Genomic DNA, 22,683 nt, shown 5'->3' on the forward strand with positions numbered 1-22,683 from the left:
TGTAAAATGATGATGTATGTATACTATGGCTCAATTTCAAAATGGCTTCTTCGACTCCATTTTGAAATGATAGAATCCTTTGGCATCCATTAAGAGTTTAGGTTATGTCACGTCTCACATGTCCACAGGTATGTCTGTTAGAATTTGGATAGAATAACATGCATACCTGTTAGGATTTGAATGCCCATAAATATATATGAGTCAAAGGTGTCCTCCAATAGATTTAAACCATGCTAATAGAGCATTCTTGGAGGACCAATCAATTCAAACCTCGGAACTCATATTCATGAACCCAGGCTATTTAAGCTTTTGCCATGCAGCAGTTGCTTGTTGCGTCGGGCTGCTTCGGGTTCGTCGGGTTCCGTCGGGTTGTAGGCTAAGCTAGGGAGTGAGTGAGACTGCCAATTCTTAGTCCTAGGTCAAGCGTATGAGTGAGGTCTAAATTATCCTTTTAGGTATAGCTGGGCAGAAGGCTCATGCTTACTTACTACATAGGTTTAGATTAGTTTAGTTAGTTTAGGTATTAGAATAGGTTAGATATCGTCATCGTGTCTGTCCAGCAGGCTGCGTCGGTTCGAGTAATTCGGCCGTCATCGTGTCTGTCCGGAGGGTGCGTCATGATTTAGCTAGGTTTTTATTTAGTTAGTATAAGTTAGATAGTATAAGTTAGATACAGAGTCCACCATCATCAACTCTGGTCACTCCGAAGTGCGAGAAGAGAGGTCGAGGCCAGACAATTCGCAGAAGGTGAATCTACCGCCGTCGCACTCAACCTGCACTTCGTGGGATCGCCCTGGCTGTTCCTCGCCCGAGGCTGTCCATTAGCCAGAGGCTCGAGGTCGCCAAGCTTCGGACTGGGATTATCCACCGAGGGATGCCTGGCAGTTCCTCGCTCGAGGCTTTCAATTAGCCAGAGGCTTGAGGTCGCCAGCAACACCACCATCGTCTCGGCGCCGCTGACTCTGTAAGTAGGTATAGGAACCTTGGAGGGACTTCCCCTCAAGGTTCATTTAGTATAAAAGGGGACTGCCCCCTTTAAGTCTATTCGAGGCATATGTTTGGTAAATTTTGTTGTAAACAATTTAGTCTAGAGGTTGAACTGTATTTATTGTGTTAAGTCTTTATTTGTGCGACGCCCCTCTGAGAGACAATCTCCAGGTGATTAGATACTGGTGGACACCTCGCACCTGAGATACCATCCCGAAGTGGATGAGCACAGTTATTAGATAACTGTTCGGAGAGTTAGTCTCTATAGCTCTCTAATCTGTTAACTTTGGTAACAGTAGATGTAAGCAGATCTTACATTGTACTTACATTGAGAAAGTGATCTTGTGCTTAAAAAGGTTGCAAACCACTGCCTTAGACACTCCAGCTTTACTTGTGCCACAACCAGCATCATTCCTTACAAAGGTGATGTTATAAAAACCAATCTCACCAATTTTGAACAGGATCTACCAATCCCAAAGGGCCAGCCACATTCCCAGGTCAATTTATACCTTCGATCTATACCCAAAATCCAGTCCTTTAGAATCTAAAATCTAAAGATTTATTAATAAAAAGAAAAAGTTGAGAGTAGAATTGTTAATGAAATCACATTACATACATCAGTCACCAAGTTCTTGATGCAGGCTCTTAGCAGAGATGCAATAAACTGCTATCTTAACAGTATCTGGAGTACATCCTTTGTTAGGAGGAAAACTGAGGGTGGCATAGGGAGCAGCCTCTGAGGCTTTGCTGTACAGCCAGCTCGATATCCAGACTCAGCTGTCATTAAGTGAGATAATCCAGGGGAAGCCACTCAAACATCCAAAGAGGTTGTCCAGGGTCAGGACACCAGCCTTACAAGGAAGGGTGGGTGTGGCAATGACATCACATTGCAAGCTTGTTGCAGGACCTAAGCCTATTGGGGGACAGTGTGAGTGGAGGTGGTGACCTCATAGAGACACCTTGACACCAGCCAGGCAGGACAGAGATGCAAGGCAAGGGCAACCTCAGAGACTCACATGACTTCGCAGCACCAAGGCTCCTTTTCAAGATTTCTCCTTGGGGACTGAGACAGAATTAGAATTAATGAGGAGGAACCTCATTAGTTTTCACCTTCCCCACTACTGATTTTGTAATCCCTGTTTAGAAGGTGAGCGCCTCAGAGAGGTTTAGAACTTGTTGAGTCTGATTCATCCCGCTAAGACTCAAGTTATGGTTCCAGCCATCTTGTGCGAACCAACAAGGCCAGAAGATTTGCATGTATGTCCAATACCGGATGAGTTCACATCCAAAATTCAGTCACCCTTCAAATTAATAACAAAATATGAAGAAGTTCGACAAACAACACCGCAAAACATTTGGGTTGTCGATGGAAGCTGTTATAGGAAAGACGGATAGGTCGTTACAGGTGCGGCTGCCTTGCACGTAACCTCCGAGAAGAAGATTTTACAACATGTCAGTCTTCCTTCTGCACAAGCTGCTGAGGTGATTGCTATTATATTAGCACTAGAGAATGCCAATGATGAGGACCTTACTATATGTACCGACTCTGATTGGGTTTTAAGATCTTTTATTGACTGGATGACAGTGTGGAAGCAAAGAGATATGTGCACCACAGACAATTGACCTGTCATCTATGCCCAGTTCTTAGATTATGCTTGGAGTCTGGCTGAAAATCATAAAGGAAAAACTTTCCTCTTTAAAGTAAGGGCCCATCGCAAGGATCAGCAGGAGATATCTGTGCTGAATAACACAGTAGATCAATTGGCTAAATGAGCGGCTATGTTATCTGCAGACATGATGTGGCAGCTTCCCACAATCTATAAGGAACAGATCGATGCTGTCGAAGATAAAACAACTTTAAAGGAATCAGTGGATGTGCTTAAACTGCAAGGAAAAGATAGGGAAATCATGCAGTTACTACAACAAGGCCGGTATAAGGACTATACAATAACAAAACATGCAAATGGACCTATCCTGGCACAAGAAATGGTGTCAGATCAACCGACGGGAAATTCACTTGTGGTAATGCCCACTATATTACGTCAAAAACTGATAGAGTTAGCGCATGCGCAAGGTCATTTTGAAGCAGATAAAACTGTAAGCCAAATTAAGAGTATTGCATGGTGGCCTCGACTATGGGCAGATGTCGAGCATTACGTCAATAACTGCCTGCAGTGTGCCCAGAACAATCCTAAGGCATGAAATAATCAAATTCCACTCAAACATCAAGCAATCAATGGACCTTGGCACAGACTTCAAATTGATCTTATTGGTCCATTGCCTAGGATGAGTCGAGGAAATGAAACTGCCTTGTAATTGTCGATTCGTTTACGAAGTGGATAGAGGCCATACCAACAAGAAATTGCACTGCAAAGAATACCGCTCGCATGTTGCTAAACAAAGTGTTTTCTCGATACGGCTTACCCTCCATTATAGATAGTGACCAAGGACCGCATTTTACTGCTGAGATCACAAAACAACTGTGTGTTGCATTAGGAATAAAACAATTATTCCATATCGCAGGCCACCCACAAGCGTCAGGGTTGGTTGAACAAACAAATGGAACATTAAAAACTGCATTAAGAAAGGTCGTGGAGACATCTGACAAGCAGTGGGACGCACAACTCCCGCTTATTCTCATGGCTACCAGATCCACCGTGGGCTCCGCTGGGTATTCACCACATGAAATACTCTTTGGTAGACCCATGAAAACTCCTGAACTTTGGTAGATCGAAGGAGGGGTGCCTCCTGATGACTTCCAACCGAAAGTCAAGGTAGCAGAGAATCTTAAGCAGTTATTAAACAACTTGTCCGATATTCAACACACAGTTGCGCTAACGTTAAAGGGCAACATTTGCAAAATGGACAAAAGTCTTGGAGATGATTTTAAAATCCACGAATGGGATGTCGGAAACAAAGTTCTTTACCGACATTATAGCGAAAAGAGCCACCCGTTAAGTCCTCAATGGATGGGACCCTGTTATATAGTCAACAAAGCAGGACCCACCGTTTACCAGCTTGAAATTAACACACCAAGATGAGAAAGATCTTGAAATGGTTTCACATCTCTCAGTTAAAAGAATGGGAGACCCTGACATCAGCCAGGCAGGACAAAGGTGGAAGGCAGGGGCAATCTCAGAGATATGCCCCCATGTGACTTTGTGGGAAGCTGTCCCAAAGAGGTGGGGCTGGAATTGCTCTGAGACTGATCCCCTCTTGTGGTGACCTGAGACATCTGCTGGGACCTCTCAACCTCCCACTTCTTAGAGTTTTGATGCTAAGCAGCCAAAAGGGGACTATTGATAGGGAGTTTTCTCAAATGTGACCCATGACTGTCTCTTTCTTTGCAGGTTCTGCACAAGGGCTTGTCTGATCTCAGGCATGCCATGCTGGGCAACCTGCTGGCAGAGTCCCCAGACACAGACTCTAATACATCTTGGAGGTGAGCATGATAAGGATGGGCAGAGAAAAATGTTACCTTAGCGCTTGAGAGGAACTAGAAAAGGGAAACTGGAAATCCATTTTTCTGCCTGTCCTTCTAGTCTGCACCCCACTGGACCATCTTTGGTCAGGGCAGTGCTATGTTGGGCCCTTCCTCCTTCAGGGCCAGGGGAAGGAGATGGAACTTCAAGTCAGGGCCATAGACAGCTATGGAGTAAGAGCCTCAAATCTCTCACCCATTATCTTACCTCTCCTGCTCCCGCCACGAGATTCAGATGGCTGGTGCTCACAGAAGAATCAGACTCCTTCCTAGAAAACCAGAAGGGCCCAAAGGGAGTCAGCTCTTCTCTTCTACCAGCACTGAGATTCATGGGGGAGGGAGGAGAAATTGGACTTTCAAGCCAGTGAAGGACAAGGGGTCTGTCTCCATCCTGAGGAGCTATTCAAGAATCAGGAGTTCAGAAAGGTTAGGAGCGGCCCAGACACTGAACATTGTCCCAGTCTGGAGAGAAAAAGACATATTGTGACAATCTCCTTCTCAAGCTCCATGATCAATGAATCAGATATTCCACCCTGAGCATGTCTCAGTTCTGGGGATGGACTCATTTGCACAGCATGCACATCTGTCTATCGAGTCTGACCTTTCTCCTTCCCCCACAGTACGTCAATTTCTGCATCGGGTCCAGAGTGTCCCAGGAGAAAGCCAAGGTCATACAGAGCAGCAGAGCCCCATTTTTGATTCACCATCCCTGAATCATTCCTGAACTTGGCATGACCTCTGAGCCTTGCTCCCTGACTCCAGGTGTAGGCAGGCTGGCTACAACAGGCTGTAAGGTCTGCAGCTGCAGCAGCTGTGGATTGGAAGTGTTCCCCTTGGTAAGGCAAAGTCAGAGCAGGGAATGAGATAGACTTGAGTCAATGAAGTCTGTTCATTGAAGATCCTGGAACTTTAAGGGTACCATGTTCCAACCCCTGATCCAGGCAGGTTTATACCTGGCCTTAGGTACTTTCTTGTACTCTTGAAGTAGCAGGGAATGCAAGCCATCATGGGGGGCCCTGCCCACACCCCTTTGCTCCAGAATCCCTTGTGCAGCAGAAGCTGAGGGTCTAGCTCTAGCTCCTCTCCCCCAGTGTCTCCCACAAAGTGACATGGGGAAGAAAGACTAGAGTCCTTGAGCACAGGGGAGATTGGGACCTGACAATACTGATGGAGCCCCCCCTCTCCTTCCCAAACTAGGGAACTTGATGGCTTAGCTGCAACCTTCCACCAGTGACCCAGCCAAGGACATCAGCCAGCTAGCTAGCAAAGGGATTTAATTACATCTACAAATTGCCAGAGGTAAGGAAACCCAGCTGGGAAATGGGTCGCAATAGAAAAGTGACACTGACAGAAGCCAGGCAATGGGACTCAAGAAGAAATGATCCCCTTCCCATCTGAGACAGTCCCCCATTGGGTAATGGGAAACCTATTGAAACTCACCAAATCCTCTGAGATGGTCCCCAGCTGGCAGATTAGTCTGTCTCTCTCCTTTCCCCCTACTCCATTTAGGATCAACCCTCCCTCCCAGGCACCAACTCCACCCATAGGGAGCTCTGCTATTCTGTGGGGCCAGAGATGCAAACCAATGGGAATGGAAGAATACAGTCACCAAAACCAGAAAGAGAAATCTGACAATGAGAAGCTGCAATGGAACAGTTGTCATAGGGATACATAGGGAATGGAGCCAGGAGCTTCTCCTACAATGGAGTGGAGGGGGGCATGGCACTGGAGGTCACTAGAGAGGAAGACAAATTCATCCCAGGGTTCTAGTTGCCATTAATCCTCTCTGATTCCTGGGGGTATCCAAGTCTCTGGAACACATTTGTTCTCTTGAGGCTGGAGGACATCGCGACCATGGTGATGAGCACCCTATTTGATACTGTCACCATGTGCCTGAGGGCTCTGCAGGGGCTGCACCTTTTAAGGTGCCTCTGATAGGATGTAGAACCGCACACTGTACCAGGAGAGATTAGAGATCCCATTGGGATCTGCCCCCACCATCTCTGCAGAACCTGCTCCAGGTAGAGGAGGATTTTCAAAAGGAGCCTCTTAAGGGGTGTATGTTCCCATACGCTAGTGCAGAAACCAAGGTTAATGCAGGTACTGTCAGCACTGCTGACTGGCAGACTAAGAGCAGCTGGGAGGATCAAAGGGCTGGGAAACAGACTGGAAGGGCTTCTAAAGAGTGAGCAGGCAGAAGAAAAGAACTGCTGTCAGCAGACTGCTAGAGAGCCATCCAGGGAAAGCCGCTGGCTCCCAGCAAGGGGCAAAGAAGTCAACAGACAATATCCCTTGACAGACCTGAGCATAGAGTGGATTTCCAGACTCCGGGGCATGGGGAGTGGACTGACAGCCCCACTGAGCTGAGTGAGCCAGAGTCACACCCTCCCCCCATTTGGCCAGGGGATACACTGATACGCCACCTCCCAGAGCCAGACAGCTCCAAAAGAAAAGACAAAAGATAATAAAAGACTGACTTGGGGAAATGCTGAAGGAGGATGCAGCAGGAATCCTGGCTGCAGGAGAGATTCTGCTTGTTGCAGCTGCCCTAGACCTGTGAGCAGAGGTCAGCCTTTGCCTAAGACTACAGAACCCTTTGCTCTAACATCTGGAGGATCCTGGGTGAGGCATGTGGCCATATGCCCAGTGGAATGGAAAGGCATGGCTCCCACACTAACTCATTTCATGGAGGGGACCCAGACCACTTTTCCCTTCATTGGGGAGAAGAGGGTAAAGACATGATAAGCCCTGAGCTGTTCACAGGAATGAAGGGTGTGTGTGCGCTGCAGACCATTTCTTTTGTGAGACATTAGACCAGGGGTGGGCGATAATTTTTGATGTGGGGGGCCACTCCAAGATTTTGGAAAGTGGTTGAGCGCTGCATTCTTCCATGATATTGATGGAGGAGATGCAGGGTCTGGGATGGAGGTTGGGAGACTGGAGTATGGGATGGAGTTGGGATGAAGCAGGCGATTGTGACCTAGGGCAGGGGACTGGAGTACAGGGGTTTGGGATGTGACCTAGGGTAGGATGGAATTGTGATCTGGGGCAGGAGACTGAGGTGCCAGATCTGGGAGGGGTATAGGTGTAAGAGGGGGACAGAGGGTTTGGGTATATTGAGTGGGGGGGGGCAGAGAGTTGGGACAGGAAAGGGCTGTGGCCAAGAGACTTACTTGCCAGTTGCCAAACTAGCCTGACTGCCTGCAGACTTAAAATGTCTCCCAGACTACCTGCCTGGCTATGTGCTTTATGAATAACTAAGCCAAGGATAGGGAGTGGGGTTCTTCTTGGCTGCCTGTTACTCCAACAAGCAGCTCACATTGGCTGGTTATACTGGGGGCAGGGTGGCTCTTCAAACTTCCTTCCTTCCCTCCAGTTTTAAAACAGAAACGGAGCCCTGCATGGTGCACAGGGCTGCTAGGCTAGCTGGGGAGCCTGCCTGGGGCTCCCCGCTGCCTCCTCAGGCTGGATTTGATGGCTTGGCAGGCCGGATCCAGTCCACGGACCATATTTCGCCCAGGCATGCATTAGACTGTACATTATTACACCCTGTTAATCTGGAACTCAATTGGTGAACTGGATGGAGGGCCCAGGACTCAGATACCCATCACTCAGACTAGTTGATCCCACACCTCCTCTTATCCCCCTGGAGTTACTATATGAGAGGCAGATTCACAGGATCCTAGATCTCTTCCATAAGGTATGGGAGGAGCCAGGCCTAGGAACAACCAAGTGGTACAACGTATGTTCTGTCAGAGGGAAAACTTGGAGCTGCGGCAGGCTTTGTTGTGGGAGAACATATTGAAATCTCAGAACCAGGAACAGGCTGACAAAAATGGGCCAGAATGTAAAAATGTAAACCCAGCAAAAGGGTTTGCTGTTGCTGCCCTTGAAGTCAAAATGCTGGCCAAGTGGCAAGGATCATTCAAAGTTATAAATAGGGCAAGGGCAATTGGTGATGAAATCCACCATCCTGGGAAAAGAAACGAGACAGAAGCTATACTACACGGACCTACTGAAGACTTGAAAAGACCAAGGCCTCCTCATCATGCCTTTTTCATCAGTTGGGCTGCCAGCACCTTTAATCCATGATGCTAGAAAGAAAAGAAACAGCATATACAATTAATTGAAGGCCTCCCTTTGGTGTTCATAGCATTGGAAGAACAGTTCAACAGAGTCTACCATCAAGTGTAGACCATTATGGGGGAAAAAGGTCCCTGAGAATCTGAGAACCCTATCAATTTCACAGCTGTGAAAAATGTGTCACGGACTATGAAATCTATCCTGCATTTTGAAATCTGATCTCCCCATGGTGCTAGGAGCCCGGGGCACCCAGCTGCTCATCTGTCCAGGCTGGGGAAGGACAGGAGCCATCTTGAGAGGCAGTGCAGAAATGAGGGTGGACCCTAATTTAGCCCTGTGCTGATGGCTGCACAAAAGAGAAGATGGCTTTTTTGGTACCCCCTCCCCACAACAACTTTGCAAACTCTCCGCTCCCCCACAATCCTATTTTGGGTCAGGACCCACATGGTTAGAACACTATAAAATTTCAGATATAAACATCTGAAATTGTGAAATTGACCAACTTGGAGAACCTTTGACCGTGAAATTGACAAGAATGCATGGTAAATTTGGTAGGGTCCTATCTATGACCTATTCCATGGAAGTTGTGGGAAATGGTTTGCCAGAAACTTTTGGCCCTGTTGGATCTCAGGTCTTTGGGGAATCCCCAAGTGCCGCCTTTCTCCAGCTGGGGCTCCCAATCCAAAAGGGGGTCAAAGGCTAATGTGTGGGGTTATGAGTAGGGTCACTGGCTGTCTATGTTTTCCCAGACATGATCTCTTTTTTGGTCCTCAAATCTTCCTCCAGGCAGACTTTAGAAATATTAATGTCTGTGATTTTTCCTGGCCTTCCAAGCTGGGTGGCTGCAGAGCAGCAGCCACTGTCTGGGCACCCAGTTTGGATGGCAGTCCCACTGCCAGCAGTAGCACAGAAGGAAGGGTGGCATGTTATGGTATTGCCACTCTTCCTTCTGCACTGCTGCTGGTGGTGGTACTGCCTGCTGGTGGTGGCACCAGCGCAGTGACCCCGACGTAGGTGTGTGCAGGGGGTGTGTCAGGTGTGCCCAGGCACACCCTAATGTCTCAAAAAAAAGTGGCTTTGCATTTTAATTTAATCACATGATATGCTCTTTTAGTTTTAAAGTATGGATTGTTGTATTATGCAGGTCATGTCCAGGAAAACCCAGATGCACGGTTTGCCTGTCAAACATCAGCATCCCTTGTAGAGTCCAGATTATCCGACCTTTGGTAATCCGACACTCCGCTTTATCTGACCCTGCAGCTCCCGGGGACAAAGCGGCGCTGACAGGAGCGGCACCAGCGGCTCCAGGGCGCAGGCCGGGAGAATGGCCCCGCTTGCTGCCCTGTCACTCTCCTGGAGCCGCTGATGCTGCCCGTGCCGGCATCGCTTCGTCCCCAGGAGCTGCAGGGTCAGATAAAGCGCAGGTGGGAGAATGGCCCCGCTCGCTGCCCTGTCGCTCTCCTGGAGCTGCTGATGCTTGCAGCTCCCAGGGATGAAGCAGCGCTGGCAGGAGCGGCATCAGCGGCCCCAAGAGAGCAAGCAGGGCCATTCTCCCACCCCATGCCCTGGAGCTGCTGATGCCGCTCCTGCTGGCGCCGCTTCATCCCTGGAAGTTGCAGGCAACAGCGGCCCCAGGAGAGCGACGGGGCAGTGAGCGGGGCCATTCTCCTGCCCCACGCCCTGGAGCCGCTGATGCCTGCAGCTCCCAGGACGAAGCGGCGTGGGCAGGAGCGGCATCAGTGGCTCCAGGAAAGCGATGGGGCAGCGAGCGAAGCCATTCTCCCACCCCGCACTCTTGAGCCACTGATGCCGCTCCTGCCGGCGCTGCTTCGTCCCGGGAGCTGCAGGCATCAACGGCTCCAGGGCGCAGGCAGGGAGAATGGCCCCACTCACTGCCTCGTCACTCTCCTGGAGCAGCTGATGCCGCTCCTGCCGGCGGCCGCTTCATCCCCTCCCTGTAGCACCCAGGGATGAAGCAGCGCCAGCAGGAGCGGCATCAGCGGCCCCAGGAGAACAATGGGGCAGCGAGCGGGGCTGGGCGCCTGGGAGCTGCAGGGAGGGAAGGGGTCAGGGTCAGGCAGGGACAGGGACAGAATATATACAGTAGAGTCCCTATCATCTGACATATTCGGTAATCCGACCACGTGTCGGTCCCGTTTAGGCCGGATAATTGGGACTCTACCGTAATAAAAGGTCACATACTTCTTTGTACAAAAAAACTTATTACTTACCCAGAGAATAAAAATACTGTGTCTACATGCCACTTGTATCAGCCAGAATGTATACAGCCTTCTACTAACTCTGTAGTCTCTTGCTGCCTGCTGCCTCTTCCTTAATTTCCTGGAATAGCAAAAAATGAAACTTAGCCTCTGAGAGAAGCACAGCCAAACTCAGGTGGACCAACATCAGAAGTCAAATAAAAAAAATCATGAGACACTTAAAATAATGAAATTTTTTTTAAAAATTAAAAAATCATTTTGGGTCTTTGTATGTGTCTTTGTTTTCTGAGCCTTGAGGACACACTCGGGTCATGTTTTTGGCCTTTTCTCTGCAAACCTGAGTTCTTGAAACACTTTTTACATGAAAGCTGAGGATGTGTCTACACTCCAGAGCCTATGGAGACACAGCTGTGCCTGCATAGCCCCCAACCTTAGATGCAGCCAACATGCACAGAAGTTTTTCTATTGGCACATCACCTCCACTTCCTCCTTAGACTCATAGTCAGAAGCAGTAGTCAGAGCAGTAGTAATGATGTTAAATTGCAGTTACCTAGCTAATCATATAGTCGATACAATTTATAACAACTATACGATTAGTTGACAGGACCGCTCTGCAGAGTCGCAGCAGGGGTAGCTCCAGGAGCTGACTTGAGCAGCTCTTACTATATTTAAAATGCAGAGGTGCGGCATCCTGGACCAGTGCAAGCCGGGATTACTCAGTCCCAGCTTAGAGTCCAGCAGACCCTGGCTGCCGCAAACGGGCTGGTATTGGAGCAGCCTCTGCTCATGGCAGCCAGGGTTAGCCATGGGCAGGGGCTGCTCTGGCAGCAGCCCCAGTCACCCAGCCCTGGCTGCTATGAACAGAGATTGCTTTGCATCAGACTCCCATATACCCACCCTCCAGCCTCTGATAGAAGCAGCAGGGGGAAGGGACGTGGCATCCTGGAGATGGTGCTGGGAAGAACCTGCTTCTAAGCTGGCTCCCCCCAGCACCAGTTCCTGTTCCCCCCCCCCCTTTGCTGCTTGGGGGGGCAGGAGAAGCAGAGGCACAGCAGGGAAACAGCACGAGCGGGGACTGAAGCTCGCCCATGTTCCCTGTGACACTTCTGCTTTTGAAATGTAGCAAGAGCCCCATGGGCTCTTCAGTCCCCTCACACCATTTCCCTGCTATGCCTCTGCCACCCGCTGAGACGGTGCTAGGGGGAACCAGCTTTTAAGTCAGCTCCCCCAAGCACTAGCTCCTGCTCCTCCCCTCTTGTTGCCTCTCTCTGATAGAGGCAGAAAGGGGTGGGGAGCAACAAGTCAAGTCACTGCTCGACTATCCAGTAAGCTTATGATTATTGGATAGTTGATGAGTCGACTAGTTGCTTACATCCCTAAGCAGTAGCAGGCAGAGACATGGGTCAGGAAAACCCAGATCAGCTGTTGAGCCAAAAAGGTCTATCTTCTATTTGAGTGTGATACCTCTTGTGCTTCCTTCTCCATATCTCCCTGTGCTAGGCAGTCTCATGCTCAAGCCCTCTGCTGCCACCTACTGCATGGTGGCCAATGGGAGCTGGCAAGTAACTGATATTGGGTGTACTCAGAGCACACCTATGGAATCCGGCCATGCTGGCAATATAAATATTCCCAACCCCAGCCTAATCTGAGAATCCTAATTCTGTGCCTCCTGCATGTCACCTTGAGCAAGGACTCTAAGCAGCTCTGTGATTTCCAATTGGCAAAAACATAGGTGCTCTGGGGACCAGGGCGCCTAAGAGTTTGGGAGGCAACTGAGCAGCAGCTTTGAAAATGGCAGTGGTGCCTACATGCCAGCTTTATGCACCTAAAGAAGAGTTGGCTTTCTGTGTTCCCTCTATGTGCTACACTGGCTCTGTCCAGAGAGCCCAGATACCAGACCTTGATCAAGCTGCCTGAGACGACCACAGACTCAGTGCAGCAGCAAAGGCATTCAGTCAGGCTTATTATTGTTAATGAAGCACAGTCCTAGTATATGGTGGGCTCCACAAGGCCACTCCCATGTATGGCTGTTACATTGGACTCAGCCCAGTAAGCTATGGGGCTTTCCATTTTCACTAGGTCAAACAAAGACACCCCTTCTGTGACCAGTTTGTTATTACTGTTATATACAAGTTAAGTACTGCCCCTCTGACATAATAAGTTCATAGAATCATAGAAGGTTAGGTTTGGAAGAGACCTCAGAAGGTCATCTAGTCCAAGCTGCTGCTCAAAGCAGGACCAACCCAACTAAATCATCTCAGCCAGAGCTTTGTCAAGCTGGGCCTTAAAAACCTCTAGGGATGGAGATTCCACCACCCCCTTAAGCAAACCATTCCAGTGCTTCACCACTCTCCTAATGAAATATTTTTTCCTAATATCCAACCTAGATTACACCCACTGCAACTTGAGACAGAACTTCTTGTTCTGTCACCTGCCATCACTGAGAATAGCCTAGCTCCATCCTCTTTACAATTCCATTCAGGTAATTGCAGGCTGCTATCAAATCCTCCCTCACTCTTCTAAAGAAGAAAAAAGTCCAGTTCCCTCCACCTCTCCTCATAAGTAATGTGCCCCAGCCACTAAGAATGTTTGTTGCGCTCCGCTGAACACTCTCCAACTTTCTGTAGTGGAGAGTGGGGAAGAGGATTTGGATTCAATACTCCACATGTGGCCTCACCAGTGCCACACAGAGGGGAATAATCACTTCCCTCAATCTGTTGGCAACGCTCTTATTAATGCAGCCCAATATGCTATTAGCCCTCTTGGCAACAGGGGCATATTATTAACTCATATTTAGCTTTTCATCCACTAACCCCCCAGATCCTTTTCTGCATAACTGCCACTTAGTCATCAGCCTAAGCAGTGAGTGCAGGACATTGTGGTACCTCATCAGATTTCTTTTGTCTCAATTCTCCAATTTGTCTCGGTCACTATGGACTCTATTCCTACCTTCGAGAATATCTACCCCTCCCCCTCAATGTAATGTCATCTGTGAACATGCCGAGGGTGTAATTCTTTCCATCATCCAGATAATTAAAGAAGATGTTGAATAAAACTGGCCCCAGGACTTACTCCTGGGGCACTCCACTTGATATCGGCTGCCAAATGAACAGCAAGCCATTGATAACTTACTACCCATTGAGCCCAATGATTTAGCCAGCTTTCTAGCCACCTGATAGTCCATTCACCCAATTGCTGGCAAGACTGCTGTTGGAGACAAAATCAAAAGCTTTGCTAAAGTCAAGGTATATTACACTCACCACTTTCCACATATCCACAGAGTCAGTTATTTCATCACAGAAGACAATTAAGTTGATCATGCATGACTTGCCCTTGATGAATCCATGTTGACTTTGTGACCACTTTCCTCTCCATCAAGAGATCTCCATCATGTAAGATCGTCAGTGCTTTTCGGGAAATACTATGCTGCTCCCGTTTGGGCAAGTCTTTTTCCGAAAGACTTTTGCGCAAAAGGGCCAGTGTAAACAGCACAGTAGTGTTTTCCGCAAAAAAGCCCCGATCGCGAAAATGGCGAAAAGCATCCTGCCAATCTAGACGTGCTTTTCCGAAGATGCTTTTAACGGAAAACTTTTCCGTTAAAAGTATTTTCGGAAAATCATGCCAGTGTAGACGTAGCCAGAATGTTTTGCATCAGCAAAACACTTATGGCTAAATTAGGTGTCTCATGAAATAGAAAGGGGCACAAGCTCCAGGTGGTATGAATAAATGAATATTTAGGGCTGATGAATGGAAAAGTTTCTAAACCAAGTATTTTGAAGTGATTATGATCCAAAAACTTAGAAAACATTTCAAAAGTGAACTTTGTGGAAATGCCAGAATCTGGGACTGGAAGACAAGGCATGGATCGCTTGATAATTACCTGTTCTGCTTATTCCCTCTGAAGCATCCGACACTGGTCTCGATCAGAAGACAGGATACAGTGCTAGATGGATCATTGGTATCACACAGTATGACCATTCTTATGTTTTTAAATTTTCAAAACACTAAAACTCTGATTTTTACCAGACAGCACTGGAAAACCCTAGCGTGGAATACAGTATGTTTTCATACTGTATTCCACTGAACTGAAGAGCTAGGTTGTGCCTTTAATGCACATGTTGGAATGTAGAGAGAAGTTGAGTTTCTGTAAGCTGAGATCCTCCACGAACACAATGCTTCCCAAACAATCCCAAATATAATCCTAATGTAACCCTTTACTCCACATTCTTTTTGCAACTTCCCAGTCTTCTCCCTATCCCTCAGATATCCCTGTCCACATATTAACCTACTTACTACAATGCCATTCCTGTCTCTGCCACAGTACATAGGAATTACAGTCACCAGTACTTTTGAGCCTCCCTCCTGTATTCAACCTCCTTAGGTTCCCTACATATTGGATTGTGATGGTTCCTCTGAAGCCCAATATTTTTGGGCCCAATCTTCCATTATAAGAAATGGAATAAAAAAATCATACTGACCTCATTACAAGTTTTGGATGTTGCAGGAAGGCAAAAACAGGATCATTACTGCATCAATTTGTATCGAAGTATCAAATCAAGAATTGACTAGCTCATTATTAATAAGGATGTGATCCTACAAGCCAAGCAGAAAAGTTACCACTCATATGCTGCAGTAAATTTTCATATAACTTTTTCCATTTTACCTCAAAGGCCCTTCCTTTCCTCTAATGAAGTCAGTAATACACTCCTCTAGGCTTTTGTGGGAGCAGGCTCTGTACTTTGATTTATAATGTGAGAGTTCTGAATGTACAGCATGAAAGAACAGGTAAACAGAACATCCTCTGAGACTACAACGACTGAAGGCTGAGATTTTATGTATGCCCTCATTGTCATTTTACTGATTTCTCTGCTAAAAACATGCTGCCAAACAAGTGTGCAATATTTTATAGATTTTCTATCACTTTATTAATTTGCAAGGATAAATTCAATTTTAGAAGAACTCAGTTGAACTTATTTCACCAAATGTCTGTTTCTCAGTTGAGCAGCACCACTAATTAAAAAGTAACACCAAAAAGTTTTGAGCCACATCATGATCGATGGCCTCCTTTTTAAAACAATCACAACAGATTTTGGCTTCTGTAGTGCCTGACTCTTAAAAGAGCTTGCAGGACTAATAAGCATATGAAATGTAGATGGTTTTTATTATGATATCATTGACACAATAAAAAACTGGTTGCTCAGTTATGGAACATAGCACATTTAAAGTGCTTTGAAAGAACCTAATGGTGTGACATTCCAATAAGTCACATTTACTATAAAAGAGTTAGAACTATGGATGTTAAGAAGCACGTAATTGACTAATCATGTAGTCGATACAATCTGAATCGACTACACAATTAGTCAATAAGGGGAGGTTCTCTGTTCTAGCTTGCACCAGATCCAGGAGCTACCCTCACAGCAGTTGTGCAGTTTAAATGTAGTAGGAGCCAGACAAGCAGACAGCCCGGTATGAACAGCTGCAGTAGAGGTAGCTCCTGAGGCTGGTGCAAGCCGAGACTGAGCAGTCCTGGCTTGTGCTGGCTCTGGGACCACAGCAACTCTGCCTCCCCTGCGCCCACCCAAGCACCGCGGAGACGGTGCTGGGGGGAACCAGTTTTTATGCCTGCTTCCCCGCTTGCTGCCTCTGATACAGAGACAGTGGGGGGTGGGGAGGAACAAGTAGTTGAGTAGTCATCTGACTACTTGATTAGTCACTTACATCTCTATTTAGAACCACTTCTGCAGCAGTAGTCATCGGGTGGCAACCACCTCTTTCAATAAGTGACAATTTAAATGTTTAAGGTTTATTTAATTGGTATGATAAACAGTGGATAGTTTTAATTTGACACATTATACTTCACTTTCTATACTCACCTGCTTACTATCTCTGTGCAGCTTAAAGGGACCAAAGCAAGGGATGTAAAATCCTGTTAAATCAGTTAACTAGTTAAACAGTACATTTAACTGGTTAATGGACTAAGCAGGATACCATGGGTAGAGCGAGGCTGCTAACAGGGCTAGCAGCACCATGGGACTGCTGGCTCCCAGCTCCATAGAGCTCCTGGCCCTGCAGGACTGCGAGTTAACTGGTTACCGGTAAGCATCACCTGGTAAGGGTGATACTTACCAGGTGACCAGTTACTCATTCACACCCCTAACCAAAACAGTGTCTATTATTAATATAGCAGCACAGATTTTCAGTAATACATTGGAACTAAATTATATTTACTTTTTCAAGGTAGACAGGGAAATGATAATTTTCCTGACTGCTTCCATGGACTTGTATAGGAGCAGGCTCAGATCTTGTTTCTCTTTGACCATTGGCAAAGAACTGATGCAGCAATAATGTCAGTTTGTTAACACTGAACCATCATATTTTGCTGCACATTTCCCAGATGCTGTTACATTTTCTTTTATTAAGTAGGTCACATAATGGCCGTTGATAGGTTTGTATAGAAAATACTTGATTTAAGATAATCTGCCCAAATACAGGACAGTTATAACAAACATTCCTGGAATCTCCTTCACTAAACTAGCAAGTTTGGCCATTTGGCATAGCTAGTGCTTACCTAGAGAATCCTAAAGCATCTATAACTGCCACTGAAGTCAGAGAGCAGTTAGGGAGAGGAATGCATAATAGCTCTTTACTTGTTAGTACGGCTCCAAACAACCAACAATTGTTTCTTATAATTTAGTATTCAAGCTATAGTTCCCCCTGGTGATCCTTTCCATCATTACAGAAAACACTTAAAAAGCGACTGAGACAGTTTTTTTCTGACAGGAGTAGGAAGTAAGTTACAGAAATGTGTGAATAATAGGCAAAGAAACAGGAAAACTCAGCATGCACTTTTATTCTCCAAAGTTAAAGAGAATTGCAAAGCACATATAGTACAAATACTTCTTTCTTTATATAGTCCATTTAATATTCTATAGGCCATACTGGTTAAAAAAAGATCTGGTTTAGGGTGAAAGTGAAGGCAGATACAACAACTTTTTAAAAATATAATAAATTAAATTAAGGGAAAGTTGATAGTACTGAATGTAAATCGGAAGCTCAGACTTGCAGAAATTTGATAAGGAAAGCAAAGGGACACAAGATGAAATTTATGGCAAACTGAGTAAAAGGCAATAGGGAGTTATTTAAGTATATTAGGAACAAACAGACGTCTAACAATGGTGTTAGTTGATTACTACATGGAAATGACAGAATTACCAGTACTAAAGCACAAAAAAGTAGAAGTGTTCAATAAATAATTTTTGTTTTATACTTGAGGTTGGAAATGACAGTCATATAATATGATAACATACTTTCCATTACACTAATATCAAAAGAATATTAAATAGCAACTACAAACAGTTAAACATTTTAGATCAGCAGATCTAAACCATTAACATTAAACAGTTTTTAAAGAACTGGCCATGAGATCACTGGATCACTAATACTCATTTTCAATAAGTTTTAGAACACTGGGGAAGTTCCAGAAACCCGCAAGAAAGCTAATATTGTGCAAAATAAATTAAAAGGATAAACCCAGGTAGTTATAAGCCTGTTGGTCTGATGCCGATCCTAGGCAAGATAATGGAAAGGATGATTCAGTATTTGGTTAATAAAGAATCAAAGCGGGGGGGATATAAATAATGACAATCAACATTGAAAATAGATCCTGTCAAACTAACTTGATCTCTTTTTTAAATTAAATTACAAGCTTGGTTGATAAAGATAATAGTGTTGATGTAACATACATATACTTCTGTAACATATGAGTTGGTACCAAGTAACATTTTAATTACAAATAGAAATATTTAAAATGAACATGGTATGTTTCTGGTGGGAACCTGTAGAGTGAGTTCTCAACTCTATGCTATTTAACATTTTTATCAATGACCTGGAAAAAAGCATAAAAACATCAAGTTTGCAGATCATACATAAATTAGAGGAGTGATAAATAATGAAGAGGACTGGCAGTGGCCACTGATTCAGCATAATCTGGATCACTTGGTAAACTGAGCTCAAAAAAACAACATGCATTTTAACGTGACTAAATGTACATGTAGGAATGAAGAACATAGGCCAAATTTAAATGGGGGGAACAACTCCTATCGTAGGAAGCAGTGACTCTGAAAAAGATTTTGGAGTCATGGTGGGTATCAAAGTGGGTTTTACCCATGAAAGCTCATGATCCTATATATTTGTTAAGTCTCTAGTGGTCTTGGTTCACTGCCCCCAAAGAAAAAATTGGATGGACTGAGCGGACAAAGCACTTCTCTCTGAAGCCAAGCAAGAGAGGTATGTGGGCTCCACCAGGAGAGATTAATATTTTAAGTAAGAGAGGGAAGGCTCTACAAGAGAGCCTGGACAACTTTAGGTACAATGCCAGGCACAATGGATCCAGATTTGAACAGGAGTTCTCAAGTTTAATTTGGGCTACTGTTACATCATTTCTCCAAAAATCAAATATTGATCCACTGTAATTTGTTGTAGAAAAGTGCTAACTGGGACTGGAGTTGCTATTTTCAACAACCATTACCAGGGTTTTTTTTGTTTTGGGGGAGGGGGGTAGTTTTTAATCTTAACAAAAAAAATACTGCATTGGTGACTTCTCCACAGAAACAGTATGAAACAAAACAACAACAAAGACATTTTGATCTTTTTCTTGTTATGTGGGACAGTCTTACAATATGGATCCAGATATCCTCCAATCAAACTGAAAATTGTTCCACTTTACTGGGTGCTGGAGTAGGGATTTGTCAGAAATTATCAGGAAGCTGCTGGCTGTGGAACTTCGAGCTGAGACCAGGACCACACACAGTGACTGGTGAAATAGGGTGGTCCTGGAGACATGGCTATAGAATGTCTGGATAAGGAAGGAGATAAATCTGTGGGGAGTTTCCCCTGATGTCTGTGAAATTTTTTCTCCCTGTGAACACTGGAAAACCCACATGGATGTACAGCTCAATGAGAAAAACTGTGGGCTGAGGAAGCTGTGTATAGCAGCACATACAATCTTGCAGAGGTGCATGATCAAAATGAAAAATCCCAGTCCTGAAGCTAGGTCTAGCCTACAGTCCTGTGTCAGAAAAAGCTACGCAAATTGTACTCCGCAATTTGCATAGCTTTTTCCAATAACTTTTCCAGAAGAGGCTTTTCCTCCATTTGGTCCCGTCAAGACGGGGCTAAATGGCGGAAAAGCCTCCTCTTTCGAAGGAGCCCTTATTCCTCATAGAATGAGGTATATACCGTGCTCTCTGAAAGAGCATGTTTGCTCTTCAGCAAAAAAAAGTGGAAGAATAAATGTGTTCTCTGGACGCAGCAGAGATTAGACATACCCTGAGACTCAGTACTCTGTATGTCTCTGCCATACCTGGTCCACACTCAGAAGGGGCTGATAACTAAATGAGGGCCCACAAATAATTTGGCACCCGACCACAAAATGTTAATCTGGTTCTAGGGTTGAGGGTCCCTGGACTGGAACCCAGAGTTGAGGGTGAACCTGGATTCTGCTACTCAGCATTGGAAAAGTGGCACCAGCAAGTCAGTGCATGGAAAAACTGCCTGAGTCACTGTGGGAGTGACAGAGGATTTGAAGGACTGAACCCCAGAAGAGAGAAACAGACAGTGAGTGATCTGAGCAAAGAGTGGAGCCACAAAAAGGATGCTGTGATTCCTTTATTGAGAGAGGAGCTGCAGACCAGATATGGAACTGGTGTGATGCAATGCAACATGGGAAGGGGTATTGGCCTCAAGAGCTAATCCCCAGAGTAATCAGAAGCCACCAAACAATGAGTACCCTGTGACAGATGCACAAACTCTGGCATCTCAAATAGTTATAGGTTATTTTACCTTTGTATTTGGCACTGATGTGGCAGCTGCTGGAACCCTGTTTTTGACTCCTAATAGGTGTTGATTTGGGATACGGTTCATCTGCCTAAATTCACAGAGAGGTAAACAGTTCTGTAGACTTTTTAAATCCTTTTTTCCTCTTACATCATGCTCGGTTACTACTATTAAGATTAAACAATCCTTTGCTTTATACAGACTGTTTGCTCACTGTATTTACCACAGGTCATATACTCCCCAATGGAAAAACCGTTGATATCATACCCACTCAGACTTGCTTGGACTTTCATGGCCAAAACATAGGATACTACAGTCTAGGGCCCAGGCTCTGAGAGGAAAACTCAGGAGTTGAACCCCAGGCAAGATCAAGACCAGACATCCAAGGAGGTGCACTTGGAGAGGCAGAAAAGGAAACCGATGAAACCAGCTATGACACACAATCACAAATTGTGGTTTGCTTTTTGTTTTAGCACACCTGAGGAGGGTGTAAAAATTGGCCAGGCACCACCTTGCTTCAGCATTAACTACAAAGACATCATGTAACTAGAGAAGTCAGGAGAAGCTGGATTCATTTCAGTGAGAGCATAACAGCCAAATCAGGCTTAAGTATTAAAGTTCTCTAAATAAACCAGGTCAAATCCAGCACTTGATCTCTCAGCTGCACCAGAGATCCTTTCATGGGTATCCTGTCACCAAGCTGGGACAGACATTACATGTTCAGGCTCTGCACAGCCACATGCTTCTTTTCATAAACCTTCGAATTTTTAGGGTGTTTTAGTAACTTCTAGCTGTTAAAGCAGCATCTTTGGCACCTTCGCACCCCATTTAAGTTACTGACTGCCTGCCTTATTGTAGGGCCTGTACAGCCCATTTCATCACTCTGCCCGATTTGCATTCCACGTGGTTTACCCTCCCTCTCACAGGACACATTTGCTCGTTAAGATCTGCAAGCCCCCTGGCTTCCCCCCAAGCAGGCAGTTACTTGGGTCCGGTGTAATGTCAAAAGTTCCTACCTTATAGGATAGTGATAGAAATGTAGCCGTGTTAGTCTGGGGTAGTTGAAGCAAAATGCAGGACAATGTAGCACTTTAAAGACTAACAAGATGGTTTATTAGATGATGAGCTTTCGTGGGCCAGACCCACTTCCTCAGATCAAATAGTGGAAGAAAACAGTCACAACCATATATACCAAAGGATACAATTTAAAAAAATGAACAAATATGAAAAGGACAAATCACATTTCAGAACAGAAGGGCGATGCGGGGGGGGGGGGGGGGGAGGGGGAGGAAGGAAGGTAAGTGTCTGTGAATTGCCCTTTGGTAGTCCAAGGTGGGGTCAGAGGGGAGAGGTTTGTAAAATGTGGTGTTCGAGAAACCTCTCCCCTCTGACCCCACCTTGGACTACCAAAAGGCAATTCACAGACACTTACCTTCCTTCCTCCCCCTTCCCACCCCCCCACCCCGCATCCCCCTTCTGTTCTGAAATGTGATTTGTCCTTTTCATATTTGTTCATTTTTTTAAATTGTATCCTTTGGTATATATGGTTGTGACTATTTTCTTCCACTATTTGATCTGAGGAAGTGGGTCTGGCCCACGAAAGCTCATCATCTAATAAACCATCTTGTTAGTCTTTAAAGTGCTACATTGTCCTGCATTTTACCTTATAGGACTGTGCTACAAGTAGCACTTTCTTATTGGCACGATCGTAAGGAAGTGCTACTGTAGGAAACAGCTGCTAGCGGCAGCACAATTCTACAGGGAGCTGTTCCCGCCCAGGCCATTTATGGGGCCCGCGGGCTGGGCTCCCTAAACACAAACCTACAGCGTGCGAAGTAAAATCCGGCGCTGCTGCTCCCCTCGGCCATACCCGAGCCCGCCAGCGCCACAGCCGTTATGCGTCTGCAAACGGTTCGAGCCTCCGCGCCAAACCGTCACAACGCGTCGCTTCCCCGCCCCTGGCAGCGCAGCGTCAAAAAATCCCCGAGATCGAAGCCGCCTCGCGCGCCCTGCCTGCGGGAGTGTCAGAAACCGTCAACCGAACCCTCCGCGGAGAGCGCGCGCACGCCGCCCCCTCCA

The 22,683-nt window shown here is 45.9% G+C and overlaps 1 long non-coding RNA gene across 3 annotated transcripts; it reads right to left on the minus strand.

Moving 5' to 3' along the window:
- Positions 1–652: 652 nt before the first annotated feature.
- On the minus strand, positions 653–22,680 carry LOC112545513 (uncharacterized). 3 transcript variants are annotated; one of them, XR_012900675.1, is made up of 5 exons: positions 22,426–22,680; positions 20,611–20,695; positions 15,249–15,363; positions 10,783–10,891; positions 653–8,562 (listed from the first exon to the last, which is right to left on the minus strand). It is a non-coding gene; the product is annotated as an uncharacterized LOC112545513 (long non-coding RNA). The 3 variants fall into 3 exon arrangements; XR_012900673.1 differs by having other exon boundaries at positions 22,430–22,677; XR_012900672.1 differs by lacking the exon at positions 20,611–20,695 and having other exon boundaries at positions 22,430–22,668.
- Between the last annotated feature and the right edge of the window lie 3 nt (positions 22,681–22,683).

The sequence above is a fragment of the Pelodiscus sinensis genome, chromosome 1, assembly GCF_049634645.1.
Source record: "Pelodiscus sinensis isolate JC-2024 chromosome 1, ASM4963464v1, whole genome shotgun sequence".
Taxonomy (NCBI): domain Eukaryota; kingdom Metazoa; phylum Chordata; order Testudines; family Trionychidae; genus Pelodiscus; species Pelodiscus sinensis.